Source organism: Ceratina calcarata, unplaced genomic scaffold (assembly GCF_001652005.2).
Source record: "Ceratina calcarata isolate Rehan_Ccalc_2016 unplaced genomic scaffold, ASM165200v1 scaffold49.2, whole genome shotgun sequence".
Lineage (NCBI taxonomy): Eukaryota > Metazoa > Arthropoda > Insecta > Hymenoptera > Apidae > Ceratina > Ceratina calcarata.
In genome coordinates this window covers 318,081-342,228 of record NW_017173325.1, presented here as the reverse complement: position 1 = coordinate 342,228, position 24,148 = coordinate 318,081, and the positions used below count along the sequence as shown (strand labels likewise).

Genomic DNA, 24,148 nt, shown 5'->3' with positions numbered 1-24,148 from the left:
AGTGATAATTGCGATGGTTCATATAAAATTCTTTAATGATTTCGTCACCCTTCGATACCTCATTCTGCCCCTGTGATCCAGTTTTTGTTGATCCCCAACTACATTCACTCGCTTCTGCAGTGAAAAACATAGCTCGACAAGGGTCTCTTCGAGCACAAATTAGACGTGAAAATAATTAAAGGGGAAATGAACACAACATTTCTAGACGTCCTACTTCAGTTATTATACGTTGAAAAATTCAATGGATCTTAACCCCGAACAGATTAATATCCGATCTCCCATATAGTAAATTACAGTACATATAATTGTATTTCAACCAAATAACAGAATTAAATTGACAAGTTAATTTATAAATTACACAGATACACTTGAGAATGTATGCTAAAATTATAAGAGCAATATTTAATTATTATGGACGTTTTGATCGAACATTGATCTGGTTAGCAACCGGATAGAACAGATTAAAAAATATCTGTCGAACTTATAATAAAAGATAATCTAATTGTAGCGCAGCAACTTCGATGCTAAGTATTAATAACGCTGGCTCCCAGTTGAATTAATTACCCACGATTCTGCGTAACTTTATCCGGCTGGCATCGGATTATCGATTGACTACCGTCCTAAACGCTCGATATCCTCTGCAACAACGTACTTACAACATTTACTAAATTTATCTTCCTCAGACATGCGACTATCCAGTGAAAATTGATTTCAGTGCGAAACACGATTGTAGTAAACAAAATCCTCTGTTCATCTGTCAATGTATTTTAAGAGTTTAATTTTGAATAATTAATTTTCAGTTTTCATTTCTATTAGACAGAGCAAGAGAAATCGCAGACGAGATCGTTAGTTATGCCTGCGCATTTGTAACCGGCTACCAACAATTTTCTTTGAATTGAGGTCGAATCAATTTGAATAAAACATCAGCATGCCATCAACTGTTTCTGAAGCACCGGTGGCAGTTATTTCCCCCCTCACGATTAAACTGCAGCGGACACGATTACAAGCGCGGGAAAGGGATCCGAATCTACTTAAAATTAAATTAAGAACCGTTTAAAACTCTTCCCTTTCTGCTAGTGGCGTGAACCCCGGTTCACGGGCTGGTTTCCTCCGCGCAGAGCACGGCCGAGCCAAGAAACGCGACGCGAGACGTGTCCGTGAAGAAAAACCAAGGAAACCGCTGCCGTTTCTCAGTATAACTTAATGACTATGCTCCGCCGAGGATAATTAAGGGGTAATTAACGCTGCCCACTCGCCGATTCCTCTCTTGGTTAGAACCGTTTCGCAAACTCTATCTTTACTTAGGTACGCGTTCTAATCTCGGAGTTTTCCGGCGAAATTTAAAACTGAATTGCGATAACACGCTCCGCTACGTGAAAACACGACACTCTAATTTGAATAATGCGCTTCCAAGTGGTCTCACCGTGGAAAAGATTATTAGCATTAAGTAATTCATTCTCTCTCTTTCCCTCTCCCTCTCTCGCTCGTTGTGTTAATTTCAATAATTGAATGATATACGTTGAAACGTCGAGAGAGCTTGTACGGCTTTTATTAGATGATATTAAACCGCGTAGAATCTCAAGTAGAAAAATAGAGCTACTAACAATCTACTTATTGCATTATTACCGGTAATCATGTAAACTAGGCATTACTCATAAAAAGGCAGGATAATCGAAAGAGCGATAAATGTACCGGCAGAGTCCAACGGGAGAGGAGCAGCGGGGGAGGAACGTTTCAGATAAAGAGCGTGGAGGGAAAAACGAAACCGCGAAAGAACCTCTGAAGGTTGTACATGAAAAAAAAAGCATACGGGGTACGCAAGGTGGAGGAACGGAATAATAGAACGCGGAGAGGGAAAAAGCGGCGGCCGACGGAGGGGGAGGCGTGCGTTGTTAAGGCAGATTTATCGTTCCGCAGTAATAATTACCTTTTAAGAACGAAGGATACGCTTAAGGTAATTGTGGCCGGGACAACGGGTTTCCCTCTTCAAATAAATTCGCCTGTTTTGCGCGGTGCATTGCTTATGCAGAACGTCGGAGGATACCCCGCCGTATATACATCCTTCCCCCTTAATTTTAGATTAAATGCCGGTGGGAACCGACATTCCCTTAAATTCGAGGCTCAAGAATCTACTGGTCCTCTTCGATGGGCGAATGAATAATTGAAAAGCGAGATCAGAAACTACTTGTACAAGTCAATCGTCTTAATCGTTCCTCCGTTAGTAACGTACGGATACGTTTTATCAATCGAACCTCGTGGTATTCAATACAAGCACCGACGAGGGTGATACAAGTATTTTAGACTCAATTTAATGTATTAGAATACAGGAACGATACATTATGTATTTAAATCAAGGTTTGTAAAGATGAATTGGTCAGAGACGAGCCCGATTGAGAGTGATAGCGATGCTTGTCGCCAAATGGAAAGAGGATAGGATCGCTTGTAACTGTTCGAGGATGGAGTCGTTTGTTTCCGTACGCGAATACAGGAAGAAGAAATTCGAGAGACGGCATTTCTCACCCGCCGAGGCGGAACCGGCTCGACATTCCTACAAGCTATTCCTTTGTAATCTATACCGGTCGCCTTAGAGAGGGAAGACAAGATACGGGGATCGAGAGGAGGCTCCATCAGACGCTATATACGTCTGTTTTCATCGCCACATTCGCTGCGGATAAAACGATAGCTTCGAGTGCATTCCGCCAGCGACAGAGACGATACCCTACGCCGTTTCATTCCTGCAGCGACAGTTGATAAATATACACGCGATTTCTACTTCTTCCTAAACGAATCATTTTCCCTCGGTTACTTTCTTTCCTTTATTTTACGATTCTTGAATTGCAGAGCTTCAAACGTGATTAAAATGCAACACTCTCATATTCTGTACAGATGATTTTAATCATTACTTACAATCAAGTTACATGAACGTGTAAAATAAAATAAATGTATTAGAAATATTTTTTATTAAGAAAAAGAGATTGCATTCATGCATATAAGACTTGACATTCGACGTGTCAGTATTGATACGAAACTCGGATTACTTATTACCGTTAGAATGCATTCGCGAGATACATTTTAGTGTCAGTTATGCTGCAAAACAACGTCTGTCAGATCTCTGTCAATTCTGCACGATTTATATATGCTATTTTAAGCCGGATTTGCGTCGCGGTTTTAGAAAATGTTTTCCATTGAAGAGACTTGGAACATGAAAAGCGCTCCTATTCGGACATTACAGTTTATACATTGTTCCATTAAAAATGCTCGCGTGGTAAAAATGGGTTAAAAGCTCGTTGCGGATTCCCAATGCTGTTCCCAATGAATACTACCACAAAACATGTATTACCGCGTAAATAATAAAATGTGTCATTGCTCGTTACCAAATTTAATATTAATTTGTCAGTTTAAGAATATTAACGTTTTTACATATTTAATCGTATGTATATTTCATTGAAGACTAAATCAGAGGTTCATCAATCACTATGTGTGTGTGTGTGAATCGATGGTACGAAAAAATTTCGCGGTTCAATTTCTTCAATTTGGCTAATTAACACGTTATGGCAAATTGTGCGAGTAACGCGGCAACTTTTACGCAAGCGAAGAGTAAGTTCTTTATTAACAACAGTTGTTCCGAGTTAAGTAGTCGGAAGCAAAAGTTTCCCATCGCCGAGAAAGGGTGGGTTTAAAGCTTTAATCGAGCTTCGGCATTGCGCGCCTCTATGTTCCTTAATACCCGATGCTATTGCAACGCAAAGTAGTAATCGAAATTGTAAAGGATGGAAAGATATAAAATGAAGCTAGTTTGTGTGGAAAATTGAATTAGCAGTGATATCAAAGAAAAGAATCTTGCAACGGCGACACTGTCCTCTGACAAGTACAATCAATTGTGAAGCCACTGGTCTGTCATAAAATCGCATGAAAGTCAATTTATGAAATCAGTAGAAATAACGAAAATAAAAGAAAATAAGCACAAGTCAACTGAAATTCCCTGATTGATCCTCCAACGTCACTTTCTGTAATCATATCGAAATGAGAAGGAATCACGAGCTCGTGATTAAATAATAATATTATTTTTCTTTCATATTTTGATTGTCGGAGATACGTGAATTTCAATTTCGCTCCTCCTCCCACGAATTCTCGTGGCGTGGCAATAGCTAATAAAAACTTTCGTTTCTTACTTTCAGAAAGAGTTCCTTTCCCGCCCCAAAGCTGTGCAGCATCAGCAAGTCCGCATTTGCTTTTCCTTCAATGCAAAAATAATACTAAGCCATGCATCGAATTTTTCCCGTTTGTAATGTTTTAGTTTTTATTTAAAAAATAAATAGTAAAACCTCAGATGCATTTTCAACTAAAGATCTTTCAGTGTTCAGATATAATCGTAAATCAATAATGATTAAATAAAAATTCTGAATCTAAGAATGTCCTGAGAAAATGTACCTTGCTATCAGCTAGGAACCATGGTATGAAGAATACTAGACACTTTTATCTACGACATTATGCAAATTGTCGCATTTAAGTGAAAAAGACTGAAAATAATCAAAGTGAAACGTTTAAATCTGAAGAAAAGGATGATCTCTCATTACGAATGAGTAAGGGTGAGAGAGAAGAGTCCGAGAATTGCGCGCGCGTTCGGGGAGCATCATCCTGAAGGGAAAAATTCTCCTGGAGGCCACGAGCTTCTGCGACTTTTCCTCCGGCATCGGTCGGAGCTTGCGCGAGGGTGCCAGCTCCGCGCTGCTCCAGAGGAACACCGTGGAGGGAGGACGATGAAGCGGTGCGACGAGGAGAGGGACGATGTACTCCAGAGCGGGAGGGTGGATAAAGGGGAGATCGTAAGGTTGATCGGAGAGAGACGGAGAGCATGTGTGCAGCGAAGGGGTCGACGGATAGAGGGAGAGATCTCGCTTGGGAAAGGACCGACGAATGCGGATGCCCTCGGTTAAAGGGGGATGGAGCGACCGTGGGACGAAGCTTTCGGGGGTGGTCGGGTTGCCATGGCAGCTACCCCGGCCGGGTAGCAGACCCCAGTCTTGCCGCGGCGGTCGCCGAGTGCGCAACGGCTCCGTTCCTTCGCTTCTTCTCGGGTAACCCGGTGATATATGCCCGATTGTACGCGGTTCTCGATTCTGGTGATTAGTCCGGTGATTAACGGGCAGTGCGCGCGACCGACGAAACCGGATGTCCGTGCTTTCCTGGATGGACGCGCCGACTGACAGCCAGTAGAATGTAATTCATTTTTTCCGCCGTCTTGTTTTCCCATTCAGTGTCATCGCCACGCGTGAATACCTGCCCGCGTCAGGTGTACTCTGTGCTTCGCATTCTCATCTACGTTAATCTATCTCCGCGCCGAGTCAGCGGTGTCATTCGAACTCTGAGCCTGAGTCACGATTTAGGTGTAGATTTTATTCTGGGAGAAAAGTCGTTCGGCGAAATGAACAGATTAGTTTTCGAGGGGATTAACGCCGTTGTTCCTCCAGATGGAGAACGTTTGTGAGAAGTCGGGGGTAGAGAGTAAAATGGAAACGCGTGGCTCTGTGGGAAACTCGCCAGGTGTCTTCGAAAGTTGCCGAGTACGACGGAGACTAACGAGCTTCCTCGCTCTGACCAATTTTCAAATACCCCTAATCCAAAGATCACTTTCTGTAATCATATCGAAATGAGAAGGAATCACGAGCTCGTGATTAAATAATAATATTATTTTTCTTTCATATTTTGATTGTCGGAGATACGTGAATTTCAATTTCGCTCCTCCTCCCACGAATTCTCGTGGCGTGGCAATAGCTAATAAAAACTTTCGTTTCTTACTTTCAGAAAGAGTTCCTTTCCCGCCCCAAAGCTGTGCAGCATCAGCAAGTCCGCATTTGCTTTTCCTTCAATGCAAAAATAATACTAAGCCATGCATCGAATTTTTCCCGTTTGTAATGTTTTAGTTTTTATTTAAAAAATAAATAGTAAAACCTCAGATGCATTTTCAACTAAAGATCTTTCAGTGTTCAGATATAATCGTAAATCAATAATGATTAAATAAAAATTCTGAATCTAAGAATGTCCTGAGAAAATGTACCTTGCTATCAGCTAGGAACCATGGTATGAAGAATACTAGACACTTTTATCTACGACATTATGCAAATTGTCGCATTTAAGTGAAAAAGACTGAAAATAATCAAAGTGAAACGTTTAAATCTGAAGAAAAGGATGATCTCTCATTACGAATGAGTAAGGGTGAGAGAGAAGAGTCCGAGAATTGCGCGCGCGTTCGGGGAGCATCATCCTGAAGGGAAAAATTCTCCTGGAGGCCACGAGCTTCTGCGACTTTTCCTCCGGCATCGGTCGGAGCTTGCGCGAGGGTGCCAGCTCCGCGCTGCTCCAGAGGAACACCGTGGAGGGAGGACGATGAAGCGGTGCGACGAGGAGAGGGACGATGTACTCCAGAGCGGGAGGGTGGATAAAGGGGAGATCGTAAGGTTGATCGGAGAGAGACGGAGAGCATGTGTGCAGCGAAGGGGTCGACGGATAGAGGGAGAGATCTCGCTTGGGAAAGGACCGACGAATGCGGATGCCCTCGGTTAAAGGGGGATGGAGCGACCGTGGGACGAAGCTTTCGGGGGTGGTCGGGTTGCCATGGCAGCTACCCCGGCCGGGTAGCAGACCCCAGTCTTGCCGCGGCGGTCGCCGAGTGCGCAACGGCTCCGTTCCTTCGCTTCTTCTCGGGTAACCCGGTGATATATGCCCGATTGTACGCGGTTCTCGATTCTGGTGATTAGTCCGGTGATTAACGGGCAGTGCGCGCGACCGACGAAACCGGATGTCCGTGCTTTCCTGGATGGACGCGCCGACTGACAGCCAGTAGAATGTAATTCATTTTTTCCGCCGTCTTGTTTTCCCATTCAGTGTCATCGCCACGCGTGAATACCTGCCCGCGTCAGGTGTACTCTGTGCTTCGCATTCTCATCTACGTTAATCTATCTCCGCGCCGAGTCAGCGGTGTCATTCGAACTCTGAGCCTGAGTCACGATTTAGGTGTAGATTTTATTCTGGGAGAAAAGTCGTTCGGCGAAATGAACAGATTAGTTTTCGAGGGGATTAACGCCGTTGTTCCTCCAGATGGAGAACGTTTGTGAGAAGTCGGGGGTAGAGAGTAAAATGGAAACGCGTGGCTCTGTGGGAAACTCGCCAGGTGTCTTCGAAAGTTGCCGAGTACGACGGAGACTAACGAGCTTCCTCGCTCTGACCAATTTTCAAATACCCCTAATCCAAAGTGTTTAGGAGGCTCTCTTGATTTTATGGTTAGATATCTAATCCTGCTTTGTAAAATTGTGTTGATAATTCAAATGCTGTTCATTCTGCGTCAGTAGCGGGAAATAAAACTATTTATGGAGGATTTGTCTTAATTTTAGAAAATCGTAAGGTTGTTAATATTGTTCGGTGCTCTCTTTCTTTAAATTCTCGCTATTGTTGAACTTGCCTTTTAAAGGTTCCTTATCGTTCATCATATTGTTCATATCATATTTTACGGAACTATATTAATGAGTCTGTAAAACATGAAAATGATCAGAATTTGGCGGATCTAAAAAATAGCTGATTACGAAAAATCATATTTTTAATCTAGAAAATTAAAGTTTATTAACATTATTAAAAAACAAATATGAATGTTGAAAATGAGTTATTAATTAAATTAACACCAACGTAGTCACACGTATGCAAATAAAATCCTGAGGCAATCATTTAATAATATAATTGTAATTGGATAATTTGATAATTATAATTGTAGTCAGAATTGATTTTATCGAAAGATAGTACAAATTTCAATTAAAGCATTAAACATATATGTAATACGTTAAAGTGAAAGATACATTTTCGATTGAAAGTCTAATTACAATTTTGGTGCTTTTCACAATTGATTTAATTAAAAATTATTCAAGAATTAGAATTTTGAATAAAATGATATTAATCCCGAATATAAAAAAGTACTGCTTATATTGTATGCTCGACATAAACAATGGGGCGCGTCGTACTAATTCCGGGGGAATTAGGTAAAAACACGTGAATAAAGCCCTCACTTTCCCCCTCGTTGACTCGAGGAGTGTTCCTGATATCCGTCTGGCTAAATAGCGGCGCGGATGAACCGCGACAAACAATTTTCACCGCGACGCGACACCAGCCACCAGACCAGCTCGTTTACTTCCGTTAACAAGTTTACACAACGTTTCTCGCGTGATCTCTCGGTCCATGAAAATCTACGAAACGAATGGGATTCGAACGGGAGACCAAGCAATTCTACCGTCTCCGCGGCGATAAGCGGAGGAATGCAATTTTCAAAATTGAACCAGACTCTTCTCGCTTCCTTTACTTTCCTCTCCCCATCTCTCTCTCTCTCTAGTTTCTCTTTTACTCCGTACTGCGTTTCCTGGTTACTTCTGATCATTTTTCGTTACTCTCAGAAGAGAGACGTTATCGTGCACTTTCAAGTCTTTCTCGGTGAAGTATAGTCTCCTTGCTTTGAATCTTTCAACGGGACGAGTTGCATTAGTTGGATTTAATGAAAACACTTTTTATAAGGAAAGCATCATTCGGCGATAAAAAAAATTGTATTATATACAGATATAAAATATTAATTTGCAATTGAAATCATATCGAATACTACAAAATATGACTTAAAAAATTTTCAAGAGATATTTCTTATCTAAATTTTGTACTAAAGACATTAGAATGTAATTTAAAATACAGTTTCTATTTATTTTATATTTCCTTCCCACTATTTAAGCGATCGTCTAATCATCGCTGCAACAGTGGTGTCGGAGTAAAAATTCTGAACGAGCCTTGCGAAAACGGTATCTCCGCCTCGCGGAGACGACGTTCCGCGGTGAATATTCCAACAAGCTCTTTCCTCCGTGCCCGACGTGTCCTCTTCGTTTTTGCAACCAGTTGCTTCAACGCGGGACGCAACGTTTCGTTTTTCTTCCGGGGCCTCGAGCTCCGGGATGAAAATGCGAACCTGGCGTTTGGGTTACAAACATCCGCTCGGGTCCAGCGGTAGGAATGGAGCGCGTCTTCATTGGGCACGTCCGCCGACTGCGGGAGAGGATCGTAATTCTTTCGCCGGGAAACCCATTCGCAGACTCCTCGCAGCGAAGATTTCCTCTCGCGACGATCGTCTTGATACTCGATATCGGCGGACACGACGCTATCGATTCGGTCGCGGGTACACGCAGCCGGGGTGCTCGTGTGTCGCGTTCGCCGGAAGCACGTGAAGTCGATGGATTGATTGGCTACGATTCAATCGCGTCGTAAATAAAACGTACGTGCCAGCCGGCTGCTAGAGATGTACCGATAATAAATAGCGAGCTCTTGTTATCTTTCTGGTCGTCGCCTACCCGATTTCTACGTCCATTCTTCTTTGTCGTCTCTTTCTACGTTCAAAAAGGTGTTGTTTTTAGCGCTAGGCTCGTCAGAGATCGATGTGGTCAATCAGCAATTTATCGTGGCAAATTTTATCGTGATGAAACTTGTGATGTGTAGTGAAAAATGATAGTGCGAGGAAAAACGTGTCAGTGTTACACAATCGATGTTAAGTGATCATTGTCAATCCTGACGGGTTGCGTGGAAAATATTTTTCGATCTTATCCTTGATAAATGCTACGGATTTAAAAACAAGGTAGAGTATCCAAAAGTTTAAATCAGGCTGTCACGTGTTGCAGTCACGTTATTGACTCAGCAATTAAGGATTAGCATAAGATTGATGTTCCAGAATTGTTAATTCTGCGGAATCGGAAGTAAACAACTATTGATTTTTCCTGGTACCAACTGGTTAGTTTACGTTCATCGAATTTTAATTTGTTTCCCTCTAAGCGAAGAACGAAATCGTACCCACTATTCAGAGATTCTTAATAACTGTACAGTCTGTGAATCGCTTCAAAGTGAAATTTCAATTTTCATTCGGATGGTTATTACTCGTGACCGACATAGAATAGTGAAAACTGATTTGAAGATGCATGTCTGATCACACATGTAACTATTCTACTTAATAATCAGCGTCCGACTAACGAGGCTTTCACGACAATTCACAATATTTTATAGGAATTAATAATTGAAGGTTTTACATGAAGTATAATTTTGAGATTAATTTTAAATATAGACAGCACTGAATTCCGATTTACGTTTCTATAAATTGATTCATTCCTTAAAGTATGCAATCTATTTGGAATAACTGAGAACGTGAAGAAATCCGGCTCAGTTTTCATAGGAACAAACGGCACATACGAAAAAGAAAGAAAGTACGGTACTTTCACTTTCAAACGAAGGAACAGACACTTCAGTCAATCCAGATTTCTATCTTCGTGGAGAAGCTTTTCATCCGCATCGAGCCGAACGGTTTCGCGGTGCGCCGCATGAAAAACGCGGCGAGAAATTCATTCGAAGGGTTCCGGGGGAGAGATCCGTTCAACCGTCCCGATCGTATTTTGTCGTCCTCGGATATTCCTTTCTCTCGTCTCAGCAGCCGCTGTGTGTGCCGGTGCCGTACCCGAGCCATGCCGCGGCACACGCGGCGAATTCCCCGTGAAAGTATCTCGAAATGATATTATCGTGAGGGAGCCGTTGAGATTTTATCGGTCCACTTACTCTCAACAAAGACGCCGAACAACTCTTACCCTCTCTTTCCCCGTTTTACTCTCGAGCTCGCATCGAACGAAGATGTTTTCGAGTCAGCTTCGTTTCGCAGCAATCCCTTGACGCACACACATATTTGCCTAACGCCGCCGTTAAACCTTTCGCAAACTACTATAGCTCGCGTGCTATGATCACCGTCGAGCGACTTCCGCATACTAACGAGTAATCCGATGAATACATTTCGATACGACGAACGTGCGGTCGTTTATTAATCATTCATTGTACATACGTACGGATATAAAGTAACATAGAGTAGAGAAAGACTTCGAGAGAACTGAAATTAATTCTAAAACACTCATTTTTATATTTAATCTTTTATAAATATGACTTATTAATTATAGCCGGACATGAAATTTTGATAGTATTCATTTTTTCTTTGACTTTCGCTTTTACAGTCTGATAAATTATTTATTTAAAGTCATATTTATAAAAGATTAAATATAAAAATGAGTGTAATGAATTTTTGAAAAGGACAGTCTTTCCTACTTCGTATGGAACGTATCGTACGATAATCGCTGTTAATTTTCGATCGACGGCTAATGCGGTAATCTTCGTTGTTCGTCATAATACGGCCTAAGTAGTTTGATGAAGCGTAAATACGGGTCGGAGAACCGTCGCGAATTTCGTATAGGTAACAGGAGAGAGCTAACAGAGTCTGACAGTGGTGTGAGTCATTTGTGGTCAGACAACACCGCAACCAGCTGCCTGTAAATTCGCGCTTCCATCAAGTTTCCATCCCGCGGTAATTTTTGCACCGTTCGGCCGCGAATTGCCGCCGGGATATCGGAATTAACGCACCGAAAAACTACACCTCACGATGGGTGATCTAATTAATCTTCATACGAGAAAAATATTGAAACCCTGAACGACGGCAGAAATCTCCTTCGACACAAATCAAATTTTATACCTCTCAGTCTATTTTTAAAAAGCGAATGCAATGATCAACGAGCTCCGATTCGCATGGAAATTTCAAAGTAAAAATTATTGCAGTATTCAAGAATTCATTTTGTCTGAATGTAAAATTCAAAGTTGGTTCCAAACCGCTTTTCAAAAATAATACGACAGTTCCTCTATTATAAAATACTTCAAAATTAATTTTTCATTAAAAATTAATTGAAACTTCGTTAAGATTTCTATATTAACAAGACAATATAAAATTAGAAGAATTTGATTTGTGTTGTTTTAGAATATTGTAATTTTAATTAAATCCGAGTTTATCAATTTTCGCAAGGAAATTCGAAATCGTGGTGGACGGTTTAATCTAATTTCGAGGCAAGTCAACAACATTATTCAACAGAAGCACGCAGCGATGTTTCAAGCTCGGCTTCAACGAAGATCAATGCGAGCCGCATAAAATAACAATCGATATTGATTTATGCAGATACCGCCAGTGAGGTGGATATGATTTATGCAAAATTCCCGGTGAGACAGACTCGCCGTACGCTCAATTACAGACGGGCCACGGTTAAATAACGTAAAAGGTGGGACAGAGAAAGAACGAATGACAGAGAGAGTGCGGCGGTGCGGGTGGAGAGGTCGCACGATTGCTTCTTCAAACTAACAAGAGATTAAAACGATTGCTAGACGACCGAATGCGGTCTGATTGCGTTCGTGTTTGTGCAACATTAGCATATTTATGAAGAGGAAATATTCAACGTTGGGGGGAGGGGGATGGGTGAGCAGGGGTTGGATTTAATCGATCTTCGACGAGCAATACGTTTCACCCTCGGTGCGAGCTTCTTTCTTGCTGATTCGAATAATTAATCCAACCGATAATTCAGAATTGAATTTCAAGGGAAGTTTCCGTGCGCCAGGAGAGTCTTCTCCTTTTTCTCTCGCGGCGGCCTTTGAGAAAGTTTGATAAGAATCCCGCGGAAAGGGGCAATCTTTTTATTTGCATACCGCATGAATTATGGTCGCGGGGACGGAAAGTTGGATTAAAAATTATGTAAATAATATTTGACTGGCCCGAGAGCAATATGTTGAACCAGGAAGTTTCGTCTCAGTGTCAGAGGTTGCTGATAAAGAAATAGAGCGGAACGGGACTTTTCATCGTAATTTTCAAGGGAAACGAAATAAGATAGACGAAATATTCATCGAAACGGAAGTAAGACAGAGGTGAGAAGAAATGTGTATCCAAGAGAGAACTTCCTATATAACAGATATAAACGGTTTCGTTTTGTTTTATTTCGGAGCAAATGTCCCGCCTGTCTTCTATCGTTTGTTTTCAATGGACACTTGGACACGTTGTCTCGTGGAAGTTCGCACGTGTCCCGAGATCCCGGGATTTCCTTTTATTTGTCAATCACAGTTTCCGCTGTCCCCTTCTCGGTTCAATACTACGATAATAAAATTCGTAAATACATTTGACCAATTGATTCTCCATTACTCATTGTTCCGCGACGTAAGAGAACGAATTTAATTTTCTGAACAAAATATGCTGAATGTATAATACATGAGACATGAAATACGAACATTCTGTGACAGATGAAAGTTGTATAAATTATTTAAAGTATCAGACGTAAGAGATCTGACTCGGCGGTCTTGCAAGAGCAGGCTAAGCGGTAGTTGTTCAAACGAAACTGGCATAATTACGAAATTTCTAAAACGAAACGAGAAACCAATTGACAAGACCGTGACACCCAAGATTTACCGCTACCTAAAATCAGCTCGAATCAGCAATTAACATCGATTCGAATTTATTTAATACGCCCGAGCCCTGCGCGGCTGGATATGCACGCGGTAGAGCCAGTCAATATTTGTCAACTCGAATTACAATAACAGCATCAAAAACTGGCAGTCCCGTACACATTTAATGTAAACCGGAGCTCTCAAAACGATATCCAAACCCGATACGGACCACATCTGGCCAAAACCCCCAACACCTGTCGATTCGCATCACGCGATACGATATCTCGCTATCAACCTTCCCATTTAATTGCGCCAAACAATCCGCCGGGCACACCTCAATTACCGACCAAGCAGCCGCACACCGCCACGAGTGGCCATCATAAAACGTACGCACGGCGGAAGTTCCGGCGGCCAGCAGCGGTACAATGTTTGTTAGCCACCGCCAAAGTATTCCGCTTCCCCGAGGAGCGCTCGATCGATCGCCAGGGGAGAATGATAATTCCTTTGACGACGGCAATGGTCGTCCGGAAGATTGAATCGGGACCGAGCCAAGAGCGGAGCCAGCGACGCGGCTCTTCCATACCTAACCACCCATCCGCCGGCCGGTCCTTCTACTCTCTTTCGGCCTCGAGAGATCGAGAGATCGATTTGCCTGGACACCGGGGAAGAAGGCCAGCGGCACGCTTGCGGCTGGCTCGAGCCTCTGACCACCGAGGAGAGGGCTTTAAGTGATTGTCGACCAGCGATATGTCCTTTGACCACGACCGGACCAATCTCGTGAGAAGGATATAATCCGTGCAGGCTGGCATGATTCAATTAGAATCGATTCCCCTCTCGTCCGGACCTTCCCTGTACGTCTGCATCTTCGATTACGGTGCTTTTGAGTCGATGCCAGACGCTAATAGAACGTGAAGAACAACCTCGCGACTTTATAAAGGAGCAGGAAGAAACCCAGTATCGGGAAACTGAACGCTGGTTGAAAACTAAGCTTCCCAGTGTGTGAACCGCCGTTTGTCTAATGGACTCGGGTAGCGTTAAACGGTGAAAAGGGGTGAAAAAGCCAAACGGTACTCTTTTCGCGAGCGTAAGATGGTTTGGTAAAAGTGCAAAGTTAATTTAAACTAAAGACCGGCACGCGAAATAAGCGCTTATTACAGAAGCTATTAGTTATGCTAGCACGAGATTATCGGATATTATCTCGCAAAAGGAGTTCGTTTCAGGCAAAGTTAGACGAAGTTACAGAAGTTTGTTAACTATGGGCTCTGCAGTTGTTCAAATCTATTAAAACACGGCTACAGGTTAGCTAGAGTATACGAATGTGATACATTTATTAGAACTTTGTAATGTTATTATAATTTAAAATAATGATGCTCTACCATGGATATTAGTTCTGGGTAATTTTATTAGAGATTGACATGAAATTAATCCCGAGCTACGAAAGAGATTAACAAGCACACGTAATTGAACTTGTCTTGAAAGTATTTATTACGTTTAAAATTTTAATGAAGGTAATAAAGAAACGTAAGGAAATTCTCTACGAGGGCTTCGGTACAGTGTAGAGTAGACATGCCTTGAACTTCAATGAAGACTGACGGAAACGGGCTGAAAAACATTTTAAAAGGTACTGCTTTACCGTTTCATCTATATTTCAACAATATCTTAGAATTCTCTTAGTTCCAACGTCTATTGTTTGCAAAAACTGTTAAACAAAGAAACTCTCTTGTATTCAAAGCACGAAGTCCCAGTTCTTTCATGCTACTAGGCTCTGCAAAAATGAAAAATTCACTCGGTCAGAAATATCATTCATTGTGAAATTTCGATCTATCTCAAAATACAGCAGGAAATAGATTTGGGTTCTAGAAAGAGAAAAATTTGCCTCTCGATGGACAAATTTTTCTTCCTGTTTCGTTCAGTAATTACAGAACCGCCATTGGGAACAGTGCTAACTTATGGAGGGCACGTAAGCACTAAGAGAAAAAGGAAAAAGGGGCGACCGAAGGCCAAGAACGGAGAGCCGAGATGAGTATAAGGCCTAGCGCGAATGACCTGTGGTAAAAAGGGAGGAAAAGTGCGGAGTGCCAGAGGAAATGGCCTACAGACTTTTCCACTCGCGTTTTAAGCACATCCACTAAGACATCCTCCTCAGCGACCATATTTCCTCCGAGTCGACGACGTCGTGGGGAAAACTCGAGATTGGCGGCTCGTTAACGCTAACAGAAATCGTGCAAAAATCGGCCGACCCGTCGGGGCGACGAATCAACGTGACGGTGAGAACGAAGAGAAGCCGAGGAACGGTTGAAGAACCCTGTCTGCGATCGTTAGGCAAAGATGGAATCGATATCTCGAGTGATCCTGGGCGGAGCTGGAGACCGTCGTATAAATACGCCGTGGATGCTGTTAATGGGTCTGGATTGCTCTAATTTCTTTTACTACATCACACGAGCATGTAAATTTTGTGTAAAACGACATCAAAATGTGGTTCATTCAATTTTTCTCAAAACTGTTCATGAGAACTGCACGACAAATGCTAAGCCAATAACTTGCAACTTTGTAGAGAATAATTTTCGAACGAAGTTACTTGAAACGAATTCGGGGCAATCGAATTTTCCGGAGGGAAGAGCAAAGCGTTCAAATATTGGCGAATTTCGTTAAAACTTAGTGTTCAATCATTGTTCGCATGTACCGAACTGAGACTAAGCAATTATTTGATACAAAAGTACATTGATTTCAAGTTGGGAAGGAGTTTGGAAAGACTAACGAGAACTTTAGCCAGTGAGTGAAAGTATACAATTAATAAAGAAAAAGAAGAGTTAATATTTAATGAAAGATTTGAAGAGATGTAGCTGACAAAAGTGAATGTCCTTTTATTTTTAAATACAACAGAATCGGAAAGTTCAAATTCAAAAACATTGAACAAGGAGAGGATCTTTCATCTCATTCTCACACAGTAGTATTAAAAATTAATAGTTATGCTTGAAACTACTTGCACCAAGGATAGAAGAAAATAACTACTTCTGATGTAAGCAGTTCACTTATTTTCAACATGTTTTAATTGATCAATTTCAACGTATAAACACGTTCAAGGAAGGCAAGGAACAACTGCGCGAATTGTCACACTTTCTCTACGTTCCGCTAACTCGTAAACTTATCCAATTACTCAACGCGCTTAAAGTTGTCTAATTAACAATGAAACTGTTTGGCGTCGACGCGAGCGAAAAACGAATCGCATTACACGCGTCGAATACTTCTTATGCATCTGCGATACTTAAAAGCGTGTACGTAACAGAACCGCGCTTCTTCCAACAGTACACAGAAATTAATTAACTTGTTTCCAAAAGGCTGGTTTTTCCATTTCTCAATTTGAACAAAATTCTCACCGTGTACGTCGATTTAAAACGATGACTATAGACGCTTATACGGTGCACAATATTTCTACGCAAAGGCCAGGTCCTGAAGTAATTTCCCCGAACAACGACTTCCAATTAATTCAGATAATTCAAATTCTATCGCAATATGTCACAACCTATCTTGAATGGACGTTTACATTGGCGTTTAGACCGTCTAAATCGCCATTCATTTGCGGTTGTTATGGTCTAAACAATAGAATGTCGATAATCCGACACCTAATAATCTGTCATCAATGAACGATTCAATTGACTATCTATCAATACGATCCTTTGTCAACGTTCTGTAAATCCAATTTTGCACGTCGGGAACCGCGCGCAGGGGTGACGCCAAGCAATGATGAAACTACAATTTTGTAGAAATCAGGTTCCACACGATTTTAATAATGATCGTCAATACAGAAGTTATGGAGGATAAATAATGTCGCATTGGACTCGATTCGAAAATCCAACAATTTTTCAGTTACAACTTAATTCCACTTCGTCGCGTTTCCATTTAACCAGTCGCCTCAGCGATGAAGAAATAAAAGAGAAGGTAAAACCGGGACGTTGCGTCGCGGAAAGCAAACGGAAAAATATCATTGACCTTTCGGTCGGAATTCAAGGCTGCCAAGCGGAAAATCCGAGAGCGGGAACCGAGATCGGTATCGGGGCGTTCGAGTTACACGTAGCACGAGGATGGTGTAGGTCACGCGGAAATACCCTTTCCTTCCACCCGTTTCTGAGACGTGGAAGCTCGTCGGAAGCTCGTCGAACAGCGACGACGGGGCGCTTACGGCCTGATCGACCCCTCGAGGTCGTTATATCAGGAAATGGAACGAACCGTGTGCGCCGAGAATGGTAGTCACTACCCCACGGGATTCCGTCTTATGTACTACTAATTCGTCTCATGTTCAACCGGAACACACAAGAAACAGAGACTGTAACTGCTCATGGAAATTGTTACATATAATAAACACAGAAAAACAGATTTAACTTGAGAATAAACGAAAAAATACTACAGATTTCTTTGGAATTCAAGCATTCGTTTTAAATCCATACAAATCAGAAATCACGAAAGAACTTTAGCTTCCAAAGAGTGAAAGGGTTACTCAACACAGAAAAGAAGAGCAGGACTTGATTTTTTTTAGAGACAGGAACAGAAGTTCCAGATATAAGAAAATATTTCCACATCACATATTTTCATTTAGAAAATGTCGATCTCACTTGCATCGATTCTTGATGGGAAAGAAAACAATCGCTTTTCATGGATTTTCATGAAAGAACAATAAAAAAGAAGAAGGAGAGAAGGAACTTAAGTCTGTCCAAGAGAGGTCGTTGCACCACGAAGCCTTCGACGAATACCTCTGACCCGAAGGTTCAACTGCGAAACCTTATTGAGCAATTCGATGAATAGCTTAGAAGAAGCGGGCGTACGGGTCTGGAATAGGTGGGAGAAGAAAGAGGAAAAAGAAAAGGCCGGGACGAATGGGAGCGAAGAAAGAAACCGGTAGCAGTGTGAAAAAGTAAACGCCAACTCGCTAAACAGAAGAACGATGGAATAAGCTGATGGCTGCGCGGTGGTGTACCAGCAAGCAGGATTTATGTTCCTGAAAGGATCTACGTCCTTCGGCAACTTAGACGAGTTCACGAGTACCCTACTCTGATACTTTTATCCACGCACCACAAGTCTGTTTTACAACCTCAAACACACACATTTTGTTATATTATTCTTGCGTTATTTAAAATATTCCAAAAAAAACGTACGCAGACAACGAAATAAAAAATTGTTGTTGAAATTGGATCGAAATATTGAAGCGTCAGTATTATTTGTCCATTCCGAGTGAACAAGCAGCAAGATTTTTATATTTCTTGAAAATACCGTCACTTGGAATATGGACCGTGCTCGGATAATGTCAATTTTCAACTCTGTTTTCCGTGAAAACAGCAACGTTTTCCCAGGAAGCGGCGAGTAATCGATGAGCGAGGGGGGCCGGAACTTAAAAATTCATGTCGCGGAGCTGGGAAAAATTCGCGGAATCCGTCGAGATAAACACGAGACGCTGGGAAATTCCGCCCGCTAACTCATCCGACGAGCTTTATCTGTCCGGGGAAAATATACGAGCGACCGCGGTCTGAATATCGCGAAGCTTCGTTAACTCGAATCCGACTCTTGAAGCTTTACGACGAATTCCAGCCGGGCTATAGCCGAAACTCCTTCGCGGAAGTTCTTCCCACGATTTTTACTATCGGCCGCGTAAGTGGAGAACGTGGAAAGAGAATACGTACTTCCAAGAAGTTCCCGAGGTGGCTGAATTTACGTGTGAGTTCCCGTGAAAAATCTGTTATTAAGTGAAATGAGGGCTACCTACTTTAGGAAATAGGAAGGAGTGAGCCTAATCAAGTAGAAATTCTGTTGGAACTCGGAAACTCCGTTTTTCGCTAGTCGATATTCAGTGAAAATGGTGAAATGTGTACGCGGGGCTCCCGCAAGAAAGGAGCTTTTATGTAACATTTTAGTCGAAAATGTAACCGTTCCTCTATTCGTCTCTTTTACTACGTGAACTTCGACAGTGAATTTATGGCACAGAATATATATATATATATTTTTAGAGCTTCAGAATTAGGCAGTTCAATAAAAATTTAAAGCTTTAAAAAATTACTTACAGAACTGACTTAAAAGACGTAACAAAATTGCAAGGTTATAAAATTAAATTACATAAAGTTGGTGAAAAAAAAGCTAATTATGAACCGACCTTAAAAATAACGATACTTCTAAGATCATAGCTACTGCAGGATTCTTTTAGCGCGCTTAAAATTCCTACGGTGCAGGTAGAGGCAATGCAAATTCAATAAACGGGGAACCTGAATATGTATTCGCTCGAGAGCTGCTTCTTTAACCAGAGACTCATAAAAAACTCGTAAAGATCTTGTAAGGATATCGAAACCCATTTCCCACTTATACCCGAGCTACAATTTCCGAAGGTAGCGAAGCCCAGGATGCGATCAATCCAAGTGAATGTTGAAACTGAACAGAAAAATTTAGAGGTGTCTCGCTAGTTATTAAATTATGACCGTCTACCTAACTCTTTAAAACAATAACGAGTATTAAAAGATAATACGAGAACACAAAAATAAAAAAAATAGGCAAAAATGATGAACAGTAATGCGCAATATTCAGATCGCGATTTCACCTTGTGAAATTGAAATTCAAGAGTTCGACGAATATTCACTTCATTCGGCCGAATCTAAATCCCGCGTTAACTGAAGAAAGAAAAAAAGATCGCGAGAGCAAAGTTTTCCGAAGAAACTTCTCCGCGCCGGTTTCACAGTTCTCATCCGCCCTCGAGCGTAAAAAGAAAAGACACAAGAGAATGAGCAAAAAAAAAAGAAAGAAGCGCACAACTTGAGAACGGACGATGCTCGCGTTTGCTAAGCAGAATTCGACGTCCTCGCGAGGATGCGAAAAGTTTTCCCGAGGACTTCTCGGGACGTTTGTTGCGCGCGCTATGATACGCGAGCATCCCTGAGAATAGAGAAATAGGTGAGCCGGAAAAGAAACGGGAAAGTTATCCAAGGATTCCCAGAAATGTAGTCTTTTTATGTTCGGTGAGAGAAACCGTACGGTCGTGTGCGGGTCGTCGAAACGGGAGCGATAGAGCAACGAGGGGAGTGATTCTTAGCAGTTGAGATCACAGTTGGAAGGAAGACATACACACTGACTTCGGGAAATCCAGAAGCCTGTGGAGAAAGGATGTCCCCGAAACCGAGGATGCAGAACCGTGATTTAATTGGCTCCCGCCAGAGTTTATAGGATTAGACCAGCTTTACGTTCAGCACGTTCTATTTAAAAAAGAACCAATGCTCCTTCACGAAAAAATTGTTTACTACATAAAACAAAGTTCCACTCTTTTATATTCTTGACTTCGTTAAATTAAAGCCTGATGCAAAAGGAAGAGATATTCAGAAAACGTAAAATAAAAGTAAAACAGTATAAAAAATGGAAAAGGGCAGCTGGTATGAAGGTGAGAGAAAAGCGAAGGGAGATAACACGAAACAATCTTAGTGTCGACGATGTCATATAAAAAATGGATGACAATCAAAAGGAACTCCTCTAGTTCCTGTTCTTTCGCATCCCCTTTAGAGAACGGGGAAAGACGAGACCCACCCACTCGCCTTCCATTCTCTCTCGGCCCTGAATCTCTTTGAAATCGAAGATTTCCACTCTCAAGAACACACTCGCGCGGAACCAGGTCGTAATTCTTTGATGGAGAGACCAGCCCTAAGCATCCCGAGATATGTGCCTCGCATTTTCAAAGAAGCAACTGCCGATGATGAGCGAGTAGCTGCACCGAGAGAGAAAAAAGGTTTCCAATCCCCAATTGTAATCCAAGCCACGTTACTTCCCATTAATCGTATACCTCCTTTGAAGACGAACGATCGATTGCGGAAATTTTAAATACGACAGATCTGCACCGAGATGATTTTTTTTAGAAACAGAAAACGTCCATCGCCCTCAACTTTTATTTATCTTCAATGATAATTAAAATAATTTGTCAAAACTTGAATGCATATCCTTGCACAGTTTGTTTGCGTATAAACTGAACGAATAAAATGACCACACGTTTATGGAAATTTGTCCATCGACCACGAAATGATACGATGTTAAAAACGTTGAAGAATGCGGAGCTAATCTATCGGTAAATAGGCTCGGGTTCATAAACTTCCATAAACGGGTCGATTTCCATTAAAATAGAGGCTGTCGCGACACGTGCGCATGCAGAAGTCGATTTACCGAGCCACCTTTGCGCGATGGCACACTTCTTTCGGGATGCAAATCCCGTTCCTCGGAAGGAAAAGCCCCGTAATTGGGAGATGAACGTATTACGGCCGGGCCGTCCAAGATTGATGATCGTCGAATAGACGAACTGCTCCGCTCTCCGCCGACAGGAGAGCAGGGAGAAAAGCGAGCAAGACGACTTCGTCTCGCTCCGTTGAGCTGAGCTTGCATCCAGCCGGGGTGAAAATTATCTCTGGCCGATCTGACAGCAGTCTAGCCAGCCTGGCTGGAAGAGTATTGCGCGTTTGAGCGCGACGCCGCGCCGCACCGCGTCGCCTTTATTTCGCGCCAACGGCTGATAATTCCCGCGTGTAAACGACTCTGAGGAATCCGAACGCGGAATTATGCGCCGTTTGCCTCGACACGACGGCAGCGCGAGAAATTCCGCTTCTCCAGGCTATTTCGCGGGATGCAGGTATTGGGATGGGAATACTTAACCCCTAAACGCATGTTCAAGGTATCGGAGAAATAGAAATATGAAGCATCATTGGCAGCTTTTGATACTTTGTTACCTGACGGAACGGTACATAGAAATAATAGTAGAATAAAATCAATGATTTTAAGAAATAAGTGGAACGAGAATGACAATTATAATGTCTGATATATGGCTGATACGAACTACTTAAATGAAGATGTATTTATATTTTTTAATAAAATTTCTCTTATTTGTCAATATGCATTTAAACAACATCTTAATTTATTATAATTGAAATTAACACCATACAATTTCAGGAGTTTCGTGCGTGTTTCTCATCCCGAGATACTGAATTTCACGGTACTTGATGTAATACTATACAAACTCCGAGATCTGAACCTCGTAATAATTAGACAATCAATTAACCCACGTTCTCCGAAACTTTCGAAAGCACGTTAAGCGTCAAGAAACTGTCCCGTCAAACAAGCATACGCACACACGCGCGCACGTCCGCATCAGACGTTGCACGCCCGCGGAACTAACGAAGTTACCTTACATTTAAGAGTAAAGCTTCTATAAAACGCAACGTAATCAGCGAGCGAGGCAACGTTAATCAATCACAAAATCTATTAATTAAAATTGGATATTCTCAGAAAATTATGATAAAGTTTACAGAGAAATGTGTAATAAATATCGAAAATTAACGTGCTCTCATCATGAATTATATTAAAGTAAAATTAATTAATAAGAGATTATTTTAAGCGTCGCCTCAAGGTTTGATTGTCAAGTATCTATAGATTCTTGTGAGTCAAGCCAATTCGTCTCGGACGTACAGAAGCGGGGATGATAATGAAACGAAAACAAGATCCCCTTCGTTAATCGAGTGTCCACAGGATAACTTTACTCGCGCGAAGACTGAAACCGAACAATCCTGTCTTATCCCGTGGCTACAGCGATGAATAAAACAGCATGGTAGCGGCCAGGAAATCATACTAACGAGTCTCCACTCTCATCTTTCCCATTCTATTTTTCATCCTCCCACCGTTCGTTCGTTCGTTCGTCTATTGCCCCATCGTTTTTCCGTCTATACTTGACTTTTTTAATCTTCGAAAGCACGCAGAAAGAGGAACCTCTTTCCTTCGTGGCACGCTTTCTGATCAGGAAGCAGAGTCTACAATAGGGAATTGTAAAAAGAAAGAAGGGAGAACAAGTCGAACCATCTCCGGAATCGAATTTCACGATTATAGAGATTGCCCTTTGCAAGAAAGGTCTGGACGATTCTAATTAAAATCATTAATAATGTAACAATGTTTGTAGACGTGATTAAAGTGTTTCGATATCTCGAAATAAAATATAAAATCTGCTAAAGGAACATCGAAAGATGTTGCTGTGCGCCAATTCCCTTCTGCAATAGTCGATTTCTCCCTTTTGCTTTCCATCTTTCCGGTTGATCACTGAAAAAGGAACCTGGGGAGAGGTTCCCCGCGGAATAGAAAGTGTCTGTTGGCCAGAAGCAAAGAAAACGGAATAAGAACACGTACGCCGGAAGTGGTGTTTCGAGAATAGCGTTCGACCAGAGGCAGGTTGCGTAAGGAGAGACGATCCCAAACAAAAGGATCCCCGTAACAAACTCGTGGCTTGTGCCGTGGATTCGCAGTGGCCGAATCGCGCTCGGAAACGAGCCAGGTGCGATACGTGTGTGCGAGCACACGTGCCTCAACGTTTCTCCCGGCCGACCTCGGCGAGAAATCGAAACGAGAAACACGGGAGGGGAAACGAGCGGAGATTTCATTTCCCTCCCCCGCGTTTCAGGATTGATGACTCGGCTGATGAGGATTGATCGCGGGGAATAATTTCGGACGAATTTCTGAAATGCATGAAATCGCTTTTTGGAATCCTCCCTAAGAGCCTGCTCGGGAAATTATCGTCCTGATTAAAAAGGATCTTTTGATACGGACTTAAGGGTTTCAGTCGAGTTTTATAAAAATCTTAATGAATAAAGATAGCAGTTTAAGTGAAAGAATGTGGAAGCGACTAATTCATTTTTCCCTTTTGTCTCATCGAAGATAAGCTCATGAATTTTGTCACGTCAAATATTCTTGCGTATAATATTAAGGATATATTGGCTATACAGTCAATCCCGAAAGTTTGTGCACTTTAGAAACGCATTTTTTAAAAAGAAATCAGACGTCGGAAGAACATTACTAATAATAAACA

The 24,148-nt window shown here is 41.9% G+C and overlaps 2 protein-coding genes across 8 annotated transcripts in view; one reads left to right on the top strand and one right to left on the bottom strand.

The window, feature by feature from the left end:
* The window catches only part of dpr1 (defective proboscis extension response 1), a 524,556-nt gene that overhangs the window by 391,442 nt on the left and 108,966 nt on the right, over nt 1-24,148 (bottom strand). The gene's annotated exons all lie outside the window — the stretch shown is intronic.
* LOC108627995 (dipeptidase 1) overlaps nt 5,037-24,148 on the top strand; it is a 111,743-nt gene continuing 92,631 nt past the window's right edge. For 4 of the 6 annotated variants that reach the window (XM_026816131.1, XM_026816132.1, XM_018029635.2 and 1 more), the window contains exon 1: nt 6,664-6,847. The gene's annotated coding sequence lies outside the window, so the exon portion shown is untranslated. The other 2 variants (XM_026816130.1, XM_018029636.2) reach the window with 2 other exon arrangements.